We start from the raw sequence: 19,387 nt of genomic DNA on the forward strand, positions 1-19,387 counted from the left end.
GGCTGCGGCCACCGAGGTTCCCGGCTGGTTTGCGTCGTTTGCGTCGCTTCGTGTATGCCAATATGTTTCCCATTATCATCATTTGCGAGCCGAACTTATCGAACACATCTGGCTTTCTGGATATGAATCGTTTATGTCGCCACCTGTTGGTGAAAACAGTAAGGTGTTGGTGTTTATTCGCCGTGACCTCTCCTACATTCATCAGCCTGTACCACCTAATGACGATAATCAATATATATGCCTAAACGTAAGGAAAAAGAAGTTGGCCTTTACTTTTGTGGGCGCCTACCTATGTTCGTCAAGTCGATTTGATCACAAAAGACTACGAGACACCATTTCCTCAACTCTCAATCTCTGGGTCATTATTGGAGATTTCAAAGCCCATAATACATTCTGGGGAAGTCAGAAGATCAACGCAAAAGGCAGAGCTCTGGTATCTTTCGCCTCCAGAAATGAATTTTGGCTGCTGAATGATGGAAGTCCTACGTTCTTACGTGGCTCCACGTACAGCAGCTGTCTTGACTTGGCTTTCCTCTCACGAAGCCTTGTCAGACGTGCAGGGTAGTTTGAAGACATAGAGACGCACGGAAGCGACCATATCCCCACATACATCAAGATCAGAGGATTGTCCAGTTAAAAATACGGGATACGGTCCAAAGAGTGGACTGGTCTAAATTTCAGTCTATTATGGAAGAGCACTGCGACGCCAATCCATCTTTCGACTTGGAAGATGCAATCAAGAGCGCGGTGCAAGACTATGTGTACTCTCACATGCTCTTCGAAACTGACAGAATTTGATGTGGAATTAGAACGACTCCGAACAATCCTACGATGTGCTGAACGAAGATACCGACGTATGAAGACAATGGACGATTTACGGACCGCCAGACGCACGCAAAAGAAGATCCAGCGCCGGTTAGACAAGCTCGAATCGCAACGTTGGACTGCCTTTTGTGAGTCGCTAGATCCATGCAAGCCTTTATCGCAACTATGGAGAACGGTGCGCGGTCTCCGGACGCTCCCCGTACAGCGATTCCCATTCAAGGTTCCCTGCTTCTCTCAAAAGAGATCGGAGATTGACGTGGCAGAGGATTTCTGCGCCAGATTATCTGACCAACTCCTAGCTACCAACATTCCATCGCCACCACGTGATCACCGCATGGATCTACCATTCTCAATCCACGAACTTAAGGCAGTATTAGCTTTGTGCAGCCGCACATCAGCGCCAGGACCTGACGGAATTTCCTACCGAGCTCTGTGTCCCCTGGGCGAGCGAGTGAGAGGTGTTCTCCTTGAATTGTATAATGAACCTTGGAGAGATGGCACGCTACCAACAACCTGGAAGACAAGTTGCCTTGTTCTACTGCTGAAGCTTGGCAAGTCGTCGTTGGAACTCTCATCATATCGCCCGATCACTTTGGCGGGCTGTGTGGGCAAAGTAATGGAGAGGATGATCGTAGGACGCCTGGAGTGGTACTTGGAGTACCACAACAACTACCCGGATGCCATGGCGGGCTTTCGATGTGGTCGATCATCCATAGATAATGTCGTTGACCTGGTTACCTATATTCAGCATGAGAAATGCCGTAAGCGTCTCTGCGCTTCTGTATTCCTCGACGTTAAAGGGGCGTATGACAACGTTACGCATGAGGGCATCCTCTCTGCTCTCGCAGAGGTAGGAGTGGCTGGTCGGACGTTTCAATGGATACGGAGCTATCTCTCCATGCGATCCTTTTTTGTAAGCACCGAGGAAGGCCATACTTGTCAACAATATAGCTACCGCGGCGTCCCCCAGGCCGGTGTACTTAGCCGTGTGTTATTTAATCTAACTCTAATTGCTCTCCTTGAGCACGTGCCAACTACAGTCAGGCTATAAATGTACGCGGATAACATCTGCATATGGATGTCTGCAGCAACACGCCTACAGTTGCGAGCGAGAATTCAGATAGCCGCCACACAAACTGCTATCTAGCTCCGTAATCGAGGCTTGTAAATTTCTTCAGAGAAATGCGCAATAGTGCCATTTACGCGCAAATCCATGGCAAACTACAGCGTAATGATAAATGGCGAATAATACGACGGGTCTGATCGTACATGTTTCTAGGTGACATAATCGACAGGGACTTGTCATGGAGCCCTCGCGTATCATACGTGAAAAAACGGTTGACAGGCATCTGCCACCTGTTCCAAGTTTTTCGCTGGCAAGACCTGGGGAATGTCGACAATTGCACAGGGTGTTTTTCTAGGCTTTCTGCGATACAGCTTGCCAGCAATAACCAACACAGGTAAAACGAATCTACGCACAATACAAAGTCTTCAGGCTCAAGTGCTCCGGATCTGTCTAAACTCTTAAAAATGTCGCACCTTTAAGGGCGTAATGGGGGTGTATTCTCTTTTTACCCTTGTAAACACTCTTGAAACACCCTTTTTTAACGGAAAATGGTGTTCGATAAGAAAACACCCTTGGAACACCCCAGTCTTTCTCATTTACACCCTAATTTTACGGGAGTAAGTGAACAAGCTTACAGTATATGACAACTGAAGATTGGCAGTTTACGCTTCGATATTGGTTATACATGAAACACGCGCTACGTACCTGCGCTTGAATCAGGTAGTTGTAATGATTAGATCGGGCCATCTAGGCAGCAGCGCCCTGACTCTGAACGGCGGTCAAAAATGAAGTTTCCCACGAATATTGATGTCGAACGGATGACGCTAACGCGCCGACTTCGCATGGCCAGATATCTGCACAAGGCTTCGCATGATCAATGGCAAAATCTTTACAATGGTATCACTTAATACTTAAAGGTGTGCAAGAAGCGTTTAGACTGGGAATGGTTAGGCGTGAGGGATAACGGTAAATAGCTCACCAACTTACGGTTTGTACATGACATTGGCATACTCAGCAACGCTGCAGACTATCAGCAACAAACATTTGAGGACCTTAACGAAGAAAGTGGCAGAGTCTGATTGAAGGTTAGTATGCAGAAGTGAAAAGTAATGTTCCACAGCCTGGTGAGAGAACGAAATGTCATAATCGGCAGTCAGCCTCTAGAACCTGCGCAGAAATACGTGTACTGAGGTTTATTACTAGTAGGGGCCTCTGATCAAGGAAATTAACAAAAACAAAAGATTTGTTGGAGAGCTTACGGCAGGCATTACTGAATCATGACCATGGAGCTCACTGTTAAGCATTGCTTTCTACCGTTGCTAACATATGGGGCCAAAACTTGGAAGTTACCGAAGAAGCTTGGGAAGACATTGAGGACCGCGCAACGAGCGATGTAATGAAAAATGTTAGGCGTGACGATGATAGACGGGAAGACAGCGATGTGAATTAGAGAGCGAACGGGGATAACTGATATTTTGGTTGACATTAAGAGAAAGAAGTCGTGCTGGCCAGACCATGCAATGCATAAGGGAGAGAACCACTGGTCTATTGGAGTTGCAGAATGGGTGCTAAGGGAAGGGAAGGAAAGTCGAGGACGGCAGAGAATAAGGTGGGCGCGATGGAATTAGAAAATTTGAAGGCACGTGGAACTAGTTAGTACAAGACAGAGGTATTGCAGATCGCTGGAGAAACTTTCGTCCTGCGATTGACATCAAAATATGCTGATGATGATGATGTCACGACTTCCATGCCAGCTTCGTGGCATGTCATTCATAATATGTCATGCATGCGTGTCATGGTCTGATAGCTCAATTGCGTCGATTGCGGGGAGCGAGGGATTAGACAAGGGGGGCACGCCGGGCACTTTTAACGCTTACTAACCGTAAAATTTTTGCTAACCCTCCCCCCCCCCCCTTCACACGAAAAATTTTCTGGCTACGCCACTGTGGAGAGGCAGTCTAATGTTGCTCTGGACCCCTCCTTCTAGTTTGTCAATGGAAGCGGAGGAGGGGAGCTGCCGCTGTGCCGCAAACCTTAGGCAGCCCAATTACCGGGTGCATTTCCTTTTGAACGTTAATACTGCTCTAATGTCATTACACAGTAGGATTCACAGAGCTTCGAGGGCATGAGACAAGAAAAAAAACTACATACAGCCATCAGCAAGTCTTAGCTTGAGCAGGTCTTTGGGAGCTGGGCAAGAATCTCATAAAAAGAAAAGCTTCGCACCCCTCTTACATGCAGTGTCAGCTCTGGATCACCACCGACTGCACCTTTCGGATAACAAAAGTCACACAAGAACTTCTCGAGGAATTGTCTAAGTACGCGTAAGCATTGTGACACTTGCTCATCTACGCGCAGTCCAATGTCATTATCAGTGTTATGAGACTTGATCCGACTAGTATCAGCGAAAGCTGTGGCGACACGAGCTGCTGTGGTAGGCGGCGCAAAGTGAATTAAGCAAGCAGAGTACTGCAGGTGGCGCTGCCAGGTGCACTGATGATATTCCGTTGATTTTGAGCCGTTATCGCTATTTTGCGCTTCACTCATCCGCGTCGAACCGTTATCAACCTTTCTCCGGCGGCGGCTGCTTCTGGCACGGCCGCGCGAACCATATCATGAAAGCGAACTGAAATGTAATGCAATATAACCAAAACATTTAAAGCAGTAAGAAAACAAACAAAAACCAGGTTTGAAAGATGTTCTAGCATCCTAACCCGCCTTGGCATACAAATCAGTAAGAAAACAAACAAACACCAGGTTTGAAAGATGTTCTAGCATCCTAACCCGCCTTGGCATAAGGATATAAATATAACAGCAACAGAGGTGCATGCAGAGAAGTGTTTGTATATGTTTGCAAGATATGGACATTGTCTAAGCAATTGTGTTTATTTACTCGGGGATTCTTGGTGCCATGGCAGTGCAGTAAAAACTCAAGATGATGTCCTGCTCCTAATAAAGCACCTTTAGATATTAAAATTAAATTCTGGGGTTTTACATGCCAAAGTAACAACCTGAAGTTCTGGCCACCTGGCCTTCTTTAATGTGCACCTGAATAATACCCCTGTCACACGGCAGATCTAATGTCATTTCCAACGAATGACATTCGATCGGAATGTCATTTCTTTACTGTCACACGGGAACATGTAATGACATTCGTTGAACATCATATTTTCAATCAAATGAGTTCGCCAATCTCATTCGCGTTCGTTTTGGAACAGAATGTGTACCCTCGACACCAGAAGCCTTGCAATCAGCTTCTCAAACAATGCTTGTTTTTTCATCAGCTTCACAGACAGTACTCGCTTTTTAATTGTTTAGCAAAAAATAGCTGTTGTACTGTCCGTTTTATTACATAAGTTTTTACTTTCATGACGTTTAAGAAATATACTCTCAATCCAGTTACTAGGCGGCCGTCTTTGGCTTTGGCTGTGGCAGTCGTGTTCGTTCGCACCAGCCGCGGCCTTTTGGTTATACCCGTGCGCCTTTATTGTGTGTTTTGCCATGTGAACGGCGCGAGACGGCGATACAGACGTTCGGAGCCGCGCACATTGGTCTGAACAGGAGACTCGCACACTCATAAGAATGTGGCAGGACCACTTGGGAGACCTGCGGCGCACAAAGAGAAATGCCAAAGTGTACGCGGCCATTCAAGAGGGGCTGCGCGCTGAAGGCGTCGACAAGCCTCTCAAGGCTATAAAGTCGAAAATAGAAAACTTGGGCAACAAATACAGGTAAGCATCGTGTCAACAAAGCGATGGACAGCATTTTTGTGCTCCTTTATTTCAGTCGCACATCGCCTGTTAGTGATTTGAACACCACGTTGCATTCGCGGCTGGTGCGGTTGCATGCTTGCCGCCTGACGTTGACAACTGTTCACATTTCGGAACCTAGTTAACGTTTAATTGTTGCCGCCGAAATTTGAGTGTCATTTCTCTGTCGCAAAAATTGGCGCGGAAACCGGAAAACCTAACGTGTGACCCAGCATTAGAGCCCTGCACGTTGTAGCAAATGTGAGAGACGCGCTTCGCTCAGGACCTTCCAAGCGGCCACACCGCTCCGCAGACGCACCGCTTCTGTCGCAGTTACCGAACGCGCCTAGACGCTGCTTCGCAGATTAGTGAAGTGGTAAATGGAGCCAAGAGGGAATGTGGAAAACACTAGATGAAGATATGCGAACTGCTTTACATGCACCGAGATAAAGCTATAGGTAAATGTATGCAATAAACATCGAAAATCGAGAAATATTATAAACAATCGAAGCGTTAACACGCAGCCGATATGGTAGTGACGACTATAGCATCTTGTTTAGTCCTTTAAACATGGGTGTTGGGCTAGCCAGTGTCTGGTCCTCACAATAGCAAAATCAGTGCAGTTTGAAAATCATACAAAACCACGAAACGCACTAACATCTGTGAACCAGTCTTCATTAACTAGTTGCATTGAAATGACCAGTCACCAAGTGATTGACCTACATTTTCAACACAACTGGAGCCAGTGCATTTATTTTCTCTGGAGTGAAGTAAAACCAGGTGATGTGGAAAACATTTCATAGAAATTTTCTACAATGACGCTTTTTTTTTTTTTTACTGTAGAGACCTGTGCAAGAAACGCTGTACCGGCCCAGGTGCAATTGCATGGAAGTATTTTTGGGAGCTGCATGGATTCCGCGGAGCACTTCCCGTTAATGATAAATCATTAACTGACGAAATTGGCTGCAGCAGCGCAAGTGTTGAAGAGGTAAATGCCATACCCACTTTTTGCTTGTGGACACTTTCAGTACAATGTTTTTCTCATGTTAATGTTTTGGTGTGTTTCAGCTCGTTCATGACATGGTGCATGGCACACACTGCGACTCTGAGGATGTGCTGGATGACATCGCCAGCCATCCACCATCGCCAGAGGCATCACAGCGCAGTGATGACGCCGTTGTGCCAATAGCAGAAATGGATGCGCCAGTAGCAGAAACGGATGTGCCACCTGCCAATTCTACTGCCTTTCCTGCCAATGCGCCTGGCATTGGCAGGAAAACGCCAGTAGGAAGAAGACCTCAGAGGGAATCCCTACTGGCAAAAATGACTGGAGAGCAAAAGAAAATGAGACTGGCATACGAGAGATCTAAAGAAAAAGAAAACTCTTATCGCGAACGTGTTATTGTGCTGCACGAGCAGGCTGCCGAGCGAGAAGAAAGATTGATTTCGATCTTAGCAGACCTCAGCAAGAAATAAGTGCCTTCTGAGCCGTTCCACTTTCTTCTGTTATTCTTTTGCAAGAAACTTGTAATGACTGCACATGCATGTTGAGCAACTGGCTTGTACATAGCTTCAAATGACCAATTACTAACAACTGTTGGAAGCAAGATGTACTGATGTTTAACTTCCCTAGTTGCTAATCACATAAGATGTATGAAGTGCACGTGTGATATTCACATTGGAACTGAAAGTTGCACTACAGCACAAGAGCTTGCCAGACGGGGAAGATGCAGCAGAAATTAGTGTGCAAGAAGTTAATGAGCATAAAATGTGTAGTTGAGATCTGCTGCGTTGCTAATGTGAATACCAGGTGATGTTCACATAAAAACAGATCTGAACTACACGTCTTATGCTTGTTAACTCTTCGCACACTGATTGCTGCTGTATCTTCCCCATCTGACAAACTTTTACGCCCAAGTGCCACTTTCAGTTCCAATGCCACTGATACAGCCTGTAGACTCAGTGGTGCATCATAACAAACAACCAAGCAGACCGCACGATTGTGACAACTGCAAGTTAAAAACTACACTTCTCTCTGGATGGTCTCTTGACACACAAAACACTCGAAAAATAAAAACATTTGGGGCTGACATTTGCTAACATTACGCACAATACAATGTTTTTAGTTGCTACAAAAAATTTTAGATCCAATTCACTGTGGGATTCTGGAGACAAGTGAACTGTTAACAGCAGATCCAGCATTGCAGACCTAGACACAGACGGTGGGTTAAGGTGTTGTCCCAACATGTAAAACAATGACATTTTCTAGTCCACTTGGTCCCTTCTGTTCCAACAAGTGCTGTTCATCATCAAACGGAACGCTAGCTGCAACACCATCACTGCAGTGTGCATTTTATTGAGCCAGCTTGCAAAAATAATTTGCCAGCGCTGCCTTCACTTCTCTACCTTCACCACTGACAGCTTCAGTGCTGTGCATAGGCTGAGGGTAGTGCTGGTTGAAGTCATGCAGCTCTTGCTCCTATTGTTGTTCGATGGGGTCTTTCAGCATTTCACATATGTTGTGGAGAACACAAGCAGCTCGGATGGCTTGTTTCGCCGTCCTGATCTTGCACTCCATCCTCTTTGAAGTGTATCTGAAACGGGCTTTCAGTCGTCCAAAAGCATTTTCCACTATCCTCCTTGTTTTTGACAACTGGTACTTAAAAACTCCTTCCCGAGATCCTGCAACAGAATTTCCAAATGGCTTGAGGGGGTTAGGGGTCAAAGGGAACGCCTGGTCACAAAGTATTATAGTACCTACTCTTGTGCCCTCAATTCGTGATGCAGGTGACTTGAAAAAATCACTGTCCACCAAGTTGTGGAGCTCGGAGCGGCCCTAAACATAAACATCATGGCACCTGCCGGGGCTCCCTACATTGATGTATCTGAACAGGTACTGATGATCGAACAGTGCCAACAGTATGATGCTGTGCCTGCATAAAAGGAAAACAAAAAATAAGCCTTCATAAGCAATCTGTAGCCACCTTAAATGCAGAAATGTGAGTGTCACAGTTTGCTCAGAAAGGTATTTATTAATTATCACAGGTACTGGTGAATGCTTAGTAGCAAGGCTGTTGAAAACAGCAAATAGTTGGCTTCGAAACAGGTATGTAGTGCTTTTTAACGTGCGCAAAGGTGGACGAAATATATAAAGAAAGCTTACCACCCTTTGTAGTTGTAGTAGTCAGCGGCGTGCTCCGTTGGTAGCGATATTGCAATATGGCAGCCATCCAAGGCGTCGATGGCTTGTGGAAATCCGCTCAAAGCGTAGAACCATTTTATATGTTCTTGCATTTCTTCGCGACGGACCATGCGAAGCCAGCGATGCTCCAGCACCTTAATGACCGCCGAAAAGAATTCGCGATAAGCGACGTTTACTGTAGAACGCCCGACGCCAAACAGATGTGCGATGGTAGCATCTTCCGCTGTCAAGCGAAGACGGTACTATCCGATGGCCACTCGTTTGTCCGCGGTCACAGCCAGACGCATATTTGTGTCCTGGCGTTCCAATTCACCCCGCAATGAGTCCACAAGGTAGTGGAACGTGGCAGGTGTCACGCGGAACGACTGTTTGTAGTGCGCTTCGCCCAAGTGCGGTAGTGTGTCCTCGAACCACCTCTCGCTGCGCTGAAAAGCCCATCGTTCCCGATGTATGGGAGACGAAGCAGCCGCAATGGCAGCCATTGCGAACCAGTTTGCGCAAAGTCGCTCTTCATACTCCCTGGAAATGGCTTCCTGCGCTTCCAACTCCAGCGTAAGCTGCCTTTCCTCGCTACGATGTTTGGCCCGCATGCACATCAGAGCAGCGATGACACTCAATTGCCGTTCTCTTGCCTCTTCAGCAGAGGTAGCGGTAGCGCCCGTCGTGCTTTCCGCCATGTTGTTTACCTGATCTTGGGCTTGGCTTGACTCGACTTTTAGTTGCCAGTGTCGACGAGTTAGTGATCCGAAGTACGGTGTGAAATGGAGGGTCACTCATTCCGACGTATTTTAGCATATTAGAAAATAATCACTGAACAACATTAGGTATGACGCTATGTTTGCCTCTTTTTTTTTACTATCGGCATTGTCATCATTTTCAAATGACATTCGTTTTCGCCGTGTAACAGCGCGCGGCGATAATGACATTAAACCTCAACAAATGTCATTCGTTGTAAATGACATTAGATCTGCCGTGTGACAGGGGTATAAGTGCATAAGCGTTATTGCATTTTACCCACATTGGAGGGCAGCTGCCATGGCCTAGATTGAAGCTGTGACCAGCATGACTGAGCAGCAGGGCACCATAGTAACTGGGTTATAAAACCAGATCAGGATGAGAAATACTGCTTAGAACTACCAACTTCTTGGCTCACAAGCACTTTGCACTAAGTGAAAGGAGTATGGAGTACTGACAGCGACGTTTAAGTACCCATTTCTTTCTAGGCTGTCGACTCCATTATTAGGCCACGAAGCTTCAATTAGCCAAAACCACCCTGAATTACACAACCAGCTCAATACATGCACCTTGTATAGCACGATTTGGACATAAAAATGGAGGCAATTCATGTCGCCGAAATTGGAGGTGGCAGTCACACTATTTCATGCATTTTGCCTAAAGCATAGCCAATAATAATTCATAAATTTAAAAATATTCTTCTCAAAAAGTTTTTTAAGCCTGAAAGAAGGAGCCAAATGGTGTTAAGGTGCAAGAGCAGTTAGTTGCACGGCACTTGCATGTATTCACAGGCTTCTTTTAAGCTTGAAATAAATTTGTATTGCACCTATTGAAAGTAGAAAGCTAGGATTGGGAATTTTTCAGGATGTTGTACAATTTTCGCACCGACACTTTTGCCTTGAATATAATATTTGAGCAGTTAAATAATCGGTAATAACTAATTACCTAATTAGGCAAAATGCAAAAATTGGTTTCACTGGCTCAAAACGATGGCAAACATCACCTTGGTTCTTTCGAGCTACGTGGCACTTGTACATATTTAAACCTTGCACAAGTCACACAGACCACCTGGTACTTACAAAACATATATAAAAGCAGCTAAGCTCTGTGAGCCAGTCGTGTGTAGCTAATCATGAGAATGAGCCATGTTTGTTTGACTTAAGGGCACGATGAGATTTACACGCTCGACACCTTGTATGAGTGTGTTCTAGGCCTGTTCGTAGTTTAGCTGCTACATAAACAATATTTCTGTACATGTAAGCTCATATGCTTCTTTCAAGTGTATTGCCTCGTGTTTCCAAAATAAACCATCCTCGCACTTCCTTCGTTATGTCTTCATCTGTTGCTGTGCTATATTTTAAACATGCAACTGCACAAATTTTCATCTAGTTTTCATATTTCCTCGTTGTTTGATGGCTTTATTTCACAACAAGTTTTTTTATTGAAACCGTGTTGCACACAGCAGTGCTGTCTTGAGTGGGAATAGTTTTTTTAGATTGTCATTAATACACCTTGCCTGGGCAATGTAAGGCTTTCTACGTAAAACAGCCCTGCAATAACGTTTTATACTGCATTCCAGCATCATGCAAAAGCTGTTTACTTACTAGATGAGAATATGTATATTGTGTTGAAAGTAACAGAACTGAAAGAAGCCAGCAGATAATGAGGCCACGGAAAGCATATAGGAACATCTTTTAAGTTTCTTTATATGAGTTATAGAAATTATGAACTCACGGGAAATGAAAGTGGATGAAAAGACATGTAGGTTTGAGTGGGGAATGAATTCATAACGTTCACATTACGCATGCGATATACTAACGACAGTGATACTGTGGCCGCGTTCCAGCGTCGACAATCTGAGGGACCATTGTGGATGGGTAAATGCTGCCTTGGTAGCACAGTGGTTAGTGCATCGCATGCCTAATGCAAAGGTTGTAGCTTCGTTCTCTACCTATGGCTGGCTGTTATTTTCTTTGACCATTTTCATTTCCTGCTATCATTTCTACATTTATCAATAGAAAATTACAAATAAGTTTCCATGTGCCTTCCCTGGCTTCTTCCAGCTAAGAAAACTTGGGACCCTCAGTTCCCTTTCGTCTCGTTTGAAAGGACAGGAGCTTCACCTTAAAAACAATGAATTCACCTTGTACAGCATATCAATATGGTGGTCTCACAAAGAAATCTTATCACTGCGTGTGTATTACTAAGTGAAGTTTTTGTTAAAAGGATGATATAGCATGGGACCTAATTAGTAACCTTTGTTTACAGAGATATGAATAATCTAATAAATAGGAGGATTTTAAGAAGTTCTTCGAACATGGTCTGATCATGTGTTTAAAAAAACTTTAATCTATCATGATTTCAGGCATAACTGTTGCCACTGAAAAACTTTTGGATCATCTGCATGACATTGTTTATAGAGAGCACCAATACTTCTTCGATTGAAGTAGCCTCGTGGCACATGAAGCATCGCTTCTAGCATAGTCAAGAAAATGTTATCTGCATATATGAGGTGCATGTCTCTTATGCTCGAATGCTGTTTAAAGGCTGCTAATACGAAAATTACTTCATTGGCCTTCCAGAGATTGCTTTAGTAGTCTATGCTACTCGATCATAACCAATTTACCAGAATGAACTTTCATCACAGTTGGCTTTGAAATGTTTATGCAAAATACCACATTTGCCTACTAGACATGTGACTGCATTAAAACTTGGAATTAATGGCCAGTAAGATTTATGTGACAGCAAAATTAACAAAAAAATAAAAGCTTCTCTTGAGGGCAGCTTTCCCTCATTGCCGACTGTAACTCATCTTTGACAGTCAGAGCAGCATAACATCGGGGAGTACGAGTGTGACTCGTCGTTGGGGATATTGGTAATACCTCCAGTCCCTAGTACAGCTCAGGATCAGGGGTTAAAGATTGTGACTTCGTGATTACGGTTCTGCCACTGTTACACTTGAGTGTAAGCGTGTATGTACGTGTGCATGCATCAAAATGACTTCATGCTAGAGCAAAGCAACTGTAGTGCAGAGAGGCATGTCATCTTTATATATTTGCTTTGTAAAGATATGCTAAGTTTATCTTTTGCAGTATAGACTTGGCGCTCTTTGGCCAAAGGTGCCCTTGTGCTATTAAAACCTATCAATTAATTATATTTTGCAGTAGCAGGTGCTTATATTTCTTTTTTCAGGATCGGTGCACCAGTTTTAATTAGTTTTTCTTGAACTGTGCTCTTCCCACTCACAAGACTGCATGTCACCTGAGGTGTTACTTGTTCATTCAAAAATGTTGAAGTTGTCTTTGTCAAACTCAATTTCTTGCCTTAAACGAACTTGTACAAACTGACCAAGTGGGTAATTCTACCTTCTTATGTATGAAATATGTTGCTGTTATGAATCCTCATGATGAATGACACATAATACAAAAATTTACGTAATGAAACAATTTCAGGAAATGTTTAAATATCATCTAAACTTAACCATTCTTTCTTTATCATAATGCAGGGAGAAAAAGTCCCGGTAACACCCTGCATTCAGTATGGTGGCCCAGGCGTGTATGCGAGCAACCTCCTTTATCTGGACCAAGAACTACTCTTCAGTGTCTCGCAAAGACTTCTGCGCGAAGCCCTCAACATTCACGTCTCACTGGAATGGCTGCTAATCTATCAACGTTTCCATCACTAAGACTGCCATTTGTAAAGCTTCTGAACCCCTTTAAGAAAGCTTAATGATTTTTTATTTATTTTTCACAGTTGGCCATAAAATTTGAACAATTTGATATTTCTAACATTTTTACCTGGCACAGAGTGGCGCAATAACTTTTGTACCAGCGCCTAATGTATTTAAGCGATGCTCACTCGGATGCCTGTCTGTTTTTGTTAGTGTTTAAGAAATTTGAATGTCTGATGAGGTAACAGCATTTGAACTTGTCGTCGTGGTTCGTTTCAATGAGCTGCTAGAAAATAAGACGCAAAACTTACCACACGCCAGTTGTAGCACTTTTGTTTTCATGACCACAGTATACTCATTTCAAGAGATTCAAAGTGGGAAAAAAGCCTCAAGAACATAATCATCCTAGAATTGTCTTGTCCGAGTAAAAAAGAGCTTTGGTAAACAATAAGTGCGCATTACCTTGAGCTTAAAAGTGCAGTCATTCATTACTAGTCACTCGATATGAAATCATGCTGAGAGCTTACACATCTTCAATGACTAATGCCTCATACATCTTAGGCGCAGATTGGCCGCAATCCCTACAGATATATTTGATAAGACAATAGCTTGCACCGAGATTTACCACACAGTTGATGGCTGATGGCTTTTTTGTCGTCTTCATGTTGCTACCATGTATTCAATGTTCAGTTAGATGTAAAGGACACTACAGGCATTGAAATACCAAATGGCACTTGCATTTCAGGGGACAAAGTGCCCAGCATGCCTGTCCCAAAACGTGTTCTAGGGGCTACCTTGCCTCTATAGGTAAATAGACACGAGATGCTCTGTGTACAATGTAATCGGTGTACTTGTCTGGAGTGATTCAAAGATGTGCTACGGGTCGTACTGGCACCGTCTCCTTATAATGCATGGTTCCTGAAAGCTTGCAGCTGAGCATCTGCCACCACACTGAAGGAAATTCCCTAATTTATTTTGTCGATGTGGTTGAAGCTTTAGGAGCTGCAATGAACAGTTGTGACTGTGGCAGTGCTGCCGAACTAAAGCACAAATTACACACTTCGACTCACACAGGGCACTCTCAAAGTTTTGCTATGTGGTATCTGTGTTTGCTACCTGACCTTATGACACCTTTAGGAGCAGTCACAGGGGATTGCAGCTGCTGAAGCTTTGTCAACTGGCAAGATGAAAAAAGAATGCTATGCCATCAGTGTGGCTGCACACTCCGAGATGCAAGCTATCTTGAACCAGGTGTTCGGTACACGGTTCCTATGCAGCCAAAACATGGTGTTTGAGCCCTAAAAACAACTGCGTTCACAACTGCACACAAGTGCGCTGTCAAAACAGGAAGTTGAAAGCAAGCAGCATTTTAACGGTGTTTTTCGAAACATTAGCTCAAGTCATTCTTTCGCCAAGGCTGGTTATCATGGATAGGTATTGGGAACAGGGCGTTTGTGATGGACAAGGGGTCATGTGTCTAAAATTTATTAAGACCCAGTAATATGTGAGATGGATTGACAAAAGGTATACCTTTTGTTCTTCAGTGGCCTCTCTTGCAGAGGCATGACAGCTTCCGGCAGGTTAGCTTTAACTTTTTATGTCTAGATTTAGTGTGTATACTGGAACTATAACTAACAGTCAGCGCTCTGTCATGCCCAGTTTTTATGCTGTTTTTGTGATATTTGCAATATTTCGCTGATACTTCAGCTGAGCGAAGTATATGTCTTTACTGTTACTAGTTCTCAGGTTGAACTTCTGTGCAGTGCTCACTAGTTATTAGTAGTCAGGTTTTGTTCAGATAGATACACTCAGACTTGTTCTTTCTTATGTGGTGGTTATTTTCGTACTTTATGTTGAGATGCAGTGCTTTTCACATGAAAACTTGTGATGGTTTGTAGTGAGGTTATTTAAACAAACTTTTCTCCTTAAAATATAACTGAACAAGCATGTGCCACTATTCGGTGCTTATGTCTTTGTATTGGTATGGTGTTACTCCTTATCTTCCTTTTTACTTTTAAAATGTGTAAAACCATTTCTCTTTAATGAAATAATAAATATTTTTCTTCTGATATTTCGCCGCAAATTTTACAATGACTGTTCAGTTAGGTAACCTTAGACTCGCTGATTGTTATTCTGATAGTTTAACTTACAATGCCTGTGGGATATTCAGTGCAAGCACAGGGTGAGAAATGAACTAATTAATTGGTTTAAGTGGATAGCTGGCAGTAAATGGAACATCCAGAAATTTGAGGAAATAGTGCATGCTTATATATTAAACAGCATGCACAGCTACACACGCAGTTTTGTTTGTACATGGTGAAATATTACCCTAAGTGGAAGCGCCTCGTTGCACTTTGTTCTTTGGCTATCAGTGCAACCTTTAAGTCATTATATATGTGAAGGTACTAGTAGAAGCATCTCGTGGAGATAAGTGACAACTTTCATGAATAGAGGCGTAAGAGCTGTGATTAAAACAGGGCAAAAACTGTATGCTTGACAGGTAAATGTGTGCTTCTGTAGTACTGCACTAGTTACCATCGCCAATCCGTGCATTGCCTCTGCTCTATGGCATTCAATATTAGCTACAATAACGAGCTGTGGTGGCTTTGCCTCCTGCTCGAGCTGGTGTTGCTTCGAAAATTTTTGACCAAGAAAAGTTGAGGTTTTTTATTATTCCAGAAATGCATCTAACATAATGCTTTTGGTTGTGTGCTTTTTCCATGTAGTGATAAGTAGTGGTGCGCCAAGGAGCGGGATATCCTGTGTCCTTAGTGCAGCATGCTTTGTTATTGCATCTTGCTGGCAGTGTACTATCACTGCAGAGGAAGATGACGAAAAGCATGTGGTGTGCGCATTGCTGCGATCGTGAAACCTAAATTTTTTTGCCTGAAAGGCTCGCACATTATGTACACTGCCACATGATAGACCAGAAGCGCAATTTGGCAACAACTCACATTCTGGCTCATACTGAACAAGATAGTACCATAGCTAAGGCTAGGCAACATTCACAACAGCTAGTCTGTACATTCACTGCATGCCTGTAGTTAACGCTAAAATACTTTCAGGGATAACACGTTTTTGGAAAAGTGTTGTCCAAGTTACACCCACATTGAAAGGGTGGTGTCTGTGTTACACCCATATAGGAAGGGTGTTGTTTGTTTGGCACCCATGTCTTAAAGGGCGCTTTTTATGTAACAACCTTAGGCAGTGTGTCGTCATTTTAACACCCTTTTCTTTGTGGTCTGTAACTTAGCACCCTTTGCTTGGGGAGTAACAATACAACCAAAAAGGGTATCACCCATGGGACAAGCCATTTACACCCTTGAGTGTTAAAATGTTTATAGTGTAGACCTGCCTCAAAGTGCTTCAACAATGGCTACGATAGCAGTCGCTAGAGACCCACAGAGACCTTGTCAGCACCCACATTGAAATTGAAGTGCTCAGGACCCATATAAGGCATATATCCAAGACTCCTCGTCACCACTTAGCCTCTCTACCAGTGGACAGACCACACATCTTTCAGCCAAACGATAACCGCATATGATGAATCATTGCCAGCTTGTTTCACTCCGGCTGCGATACCTTCGATTCCTCCATGGTGCCTCGCTCAGCGAAAAATCACCCTCACAATACCTGGCATCTCGAAAAAAGCTGATCTATCATCACCAGCCCTTAAACAGCTCATGCTACTATATTTGTACGAGAACTACCGTGACTCTACGCATATTTACACTGATGGATCTGTCCTTCCAACCAGCTCCACGGCGGCAATCGTCGTACCAGCGAATGCTACAACAACCAAATTCAAGACGACCCACGCGACAACTTCGACGGCAGCAGAGTTCGCAGCGCTCTTTACTGCCCTTCATCACATTGGTGATGAACCGCCACACAAGTGGACGGTATTCTGCAATTCGAAGGCGGCACTGCAGTCTCTACTGTCACTTTACGACGCAGACCACACAAAGAACTAGTATTTCATATTACAGAAACGTTACACCATATAAGTAATGCAGGCCATGAAATAACATTCCAGTGGCTTCCATGTCACTGCGGGATTATCGGCAATGAACGGGTGGATCAAGCTGCCCGCTCAGCCCATACTGAGGAGCACCACGCCCCAATTCTTTCTAGAACTGACGCAGCACGGAAGCTCCGCCTACTTGCTCGGCAGTGCACCGCGTCGCAATGGAATGAGCCACATTTAAACAATACGCGACTGTACTCACTTGATCCCATATTAAGTCTTCGAGCGCCATCACAGCTTCGCCGTAGAGACGCCACGCTTCTATATCGAGTGTGGTTGGGCGTTGCCTTACCAAAGCCTATGCATTCCGCATAGAGATGACCGACACCGCTACCTGTGGCCACTGCGGCCACGAAGAATCAATTGACCACATTTTGTGCGCCTGCCCGCAGTACAGCCCACAGAGGGAATGTCTTCGCCACGAACTTGACCAGCCGGAAGACCAATCGCTATCGGAAAAAAAGAATTTTACACCAGCGAAAGGACCTACCGTCACAGAAGGCCGTGCAAGCACTATTGCGCTTTTTGCGATCTACCGGCCTTTGTGAACGTCTTTAAGTGGAACGCCTCTTGTGTGTGTATGTCTCCGTGTGTGCGTGCTTCTTTTAACGTTTTCCTCTCTGTCCTATTTTTAACCCCTGTCTCCCATCCCCAGTGTAGGGTAGCAAACCGGAGACTGATATCTGGTTAACCTCCCTGCCTTTCCTCTTTATCTCTTTCTCTCTCTTGAGATTTTGTTGCTCCGCGGGGAGCGTCTTATTGTTCCAGTATCACTGAAGCCTCAAGAAGTCGTCGCAGCACACGAGGTTCATCACGGAATTGTCAGGACAAATGCATGTGATACCAGAACATTTTTGTAGGCCAGGTACGGATCGGCAAGCTAAACTCGCGATTAAGATCTGCAGCGTCTGCCACGGAGTATAAAAAAGCGTTCAGGTAACTGCTACTCCACTGCAGCCGGTACCATTCCCAGAGAGCCCATGGCAAAGATATGACTCGATAACGTTGGTCCGCTGAACAAGCCCCGCACGACTGTCGATATGCCATTACACTGGTGGACTGTTTTTCGAAGTGGCTTGAAGAGAACTTTAGTAGCGAAGTCTCCACAGCTAGTCGCCAAGTTTAAGCGTGAAGTGCTTTTAGATCCCGTTATCGGCGACCATCAAGTGACCCTCAGCCAAAAGCTAGAGCCATTACCCGGGCACCCAAATGAAAACATCCGGGCAAGTTGCGAGAACAAAACCAGACCATCCGGGCAAACAGTCAAGATCCCATTACATACACTAGCTACTTCCCAAACAAGTTACAAAAAATATTGCTTCCGAGTTCTTCCTAACTTTTGTGAACAATATCACTCAAGCAGTAACTCCTAGTACGCTGAAGTTTTGTTTGTCATTTCCAATAGGCGACGCTGAAAAGGCAGATACAGGGCACTATAAACTTGTCATTTTTTTGCGCTGAGTGCGCTGTTCAACGCCAGCGGTCCGCGAGTTCCACGGCACGTCCGGCGCGCCGCCAGCGACGAAGTCGGCAGCGTTCGGCGCACCGCGAATGGCCGTTTGACCGAGACGATACTTGCAATGAAGTTCTGTCTGTGACAGGACACGATTCCATACGCATGGACCAACGCATAGTATGGCGTAGTGCGGTGTGATGTGGTGTGCCGTTGCGAACACGCACAACACCCTTTTTAAGATTGTGGCTAGTACCTTCTCCAAACAATCTGCTTTGCCGGTAGCCATTTCATGGTTACATCTACTATCGATTATGGAAGAGCCAGCAATTTTTGCTCTCTGTATTTTCCTGCGATGGCTACCCGGAGGAGTTCGTTTGTAACAATGCGCCACAGTTCACTTCCAGAGAGCTTGAGCACATTCAAACGGCATCGGCATCCGCCTTCTTTGTTTTCTTTATTATCCGCAAGCGAACGGCGAAATTGAACTTTTCAGATGAGTTTTGAAGTCTTGCGTTCAAGTCCCAGCTTTAGAGCAGCGTCCGGTTCGTCAAGCAGTAATCGAGTATCTGAAGATTTACCGCTGCACTCCGCATGCTGCTACTGGGATCATCCCTGCATTACTGCTTCATGGACGCATACCAAGGACAAGACTTGATG

The 19,387-nt window shown here is 44.5% G+C and overlaps 1 protein-coding gene across 3 annotated transcripts in view; it reads left to right on the forward strand.

The window, feature by feature from the left end:
- LOC129386651 (doenitin-1-like) overlaps positions 1 to 19,387 on the forward strand; it is a 133,531-nt gene that overhangs the window by 79,198 nt on the left and 34,946 nt on the right. The window contains exon 4 of one of the 3 annotated variants that reach the window (XR_011893434.1): positions 13,083 to 15,316. The exons of 1 other annotated variant lie outside the window; for it this stretch is intronic. The gene's annotated coding sequence lies outside the window, so the exon portion shown is untranslated. Of the gene's footprint in view, positions 1 to 6,483; positions 6,858 to 13,082; positions 15,317 to 19,387 lie in introns of those variants that run through there. One more of the 3 variants, XR_011893435.1, reaches the window with a different exon arrangement.

This window comes from Dermacentor andersoni, chromosome 3 (genome assembly GCF_023375885.2).
Source record: "Dermacentor andersoni chromosome 3, qqDerAnde1_hic_scaffold, whole genome shotgun sequence".
Lineage (NCBI taxonomy): Eukaryota > Metazoa > Arthropoda > Arachnida > Ixodida > Ixodidae > Dermacentor > Dermacentor andersoni.